The 1,004-nt window shown below is 35.6% G+C and overlaps 1 long non-coding RNA gene across 1 annotated transcript; it reads left to right on the top strand.

Moving 5' to 3' along the window:
• On the top strand, positions 1–731 carry LOC124885410. The gene is made up of 2 exons (XR_007050697.1): positions 1–89; positions 225–731. It is a non-coding gene; the product is annotated as an uncharacterized LOC124885410 (long non-coding RNA).
• Positions 732–1,004: the final 273 nt, after the last annotated feature.

Here is a 1,004-nt window from a genome sequence, read left to right as displayed (position 1 = left end):
AATAGCCTGCAAACCACATGGGGATGTAAACCGCACTAGGCAAGCCCTGTGCAACAGGCTCAAATCCAGAAGGCTTGCTATCACATTTTGTAAGAACCAGAAATAAGTAAATCATATTTGACTATATATACTTCATCGATTATTATATTAGATAATCAGTTGGTTTTTGGTTGTTAATTATTCTCCTTTTTATACAACATTTTGTTGATGTTGTTTGTTTTCAGGAAATTTTATGTATGGCACTTCCATTGAAGCAGTCATCAAGTAGCAATAGAAACAAACAATCAAGTAATTTGCTTGTTCATACCTGTTATGCTGTGGCTTACAAGCACCTGTGAGAGTACGCTTGCATCAAAGCCAACCACGCTTCCATTTTCCTGATATGTCGTCACATGGGGGAGGGGGAGGAGATATGCTGCAACTACATCCATGCTTTCGGATTAGGTCGGAGCAGGACTTCACTATTATGTCGGCTTTACGTCAGCACGGTGATTCACCTTATGATGTTTACCTTAAGCCTGATAATGCTCATATTTTTAATGAGTTGATTCAATTTAGAAGAGAGTATCCCAATCTGGTTATACTTTCTCCTAATGGAGGACACGGACACCAAGTAGCTCCAATCAATCCACCCCTGGTTTCCTCTCTCGGGAGTGAGATACGTAGGCAACCTATTGTTGGTTCAGGGATCATATTTAAAATTTTTAAAAAATTTTCTTCACTCTTTATTAGAAAGATTTTCCTTTAATAGTTTTAGTTTCATTTTCATATGAAATGCAAAATTGAAAACCCAAAAAGATTCTTCTTTGGTAATCATAGGTTTCATTTTGTATAGGGATTTATACCTGAAAAATACAAAAAAATTTTCATCAATTCTTTTGACAATTTGTTATTTCTTTTTTTTTTTTCTTAAGGTTTCAAGAAAAAAAAAAGGAAAAAAAAGAGTTTAAGTGGCCATTTTAGCAAAGTTTCACGAACTACGCACACCCGATTCTCTTCTCTCC

The sequence above is a fragment of the Capsicum annuum genome, unplaced genomic scaffold (genome assembly GCF_002878395.1).
Source record: "Capsicum annuum cultivar UCD-10X-F1 unplaced genomic scaffold, UCD10Xv1.1 ctg5931, whole genome shotgun sequence".
NCBI classification, from domain to species: Eukaryota; Viridiplantae; Streptophyta; class Magnoliopsida; order Solanales; family Solanaceae; genus Capsicum; species Capsicum annuum.
This window is presented reverse-complemented; position numbering and strand designations above follow the sequence as displayed.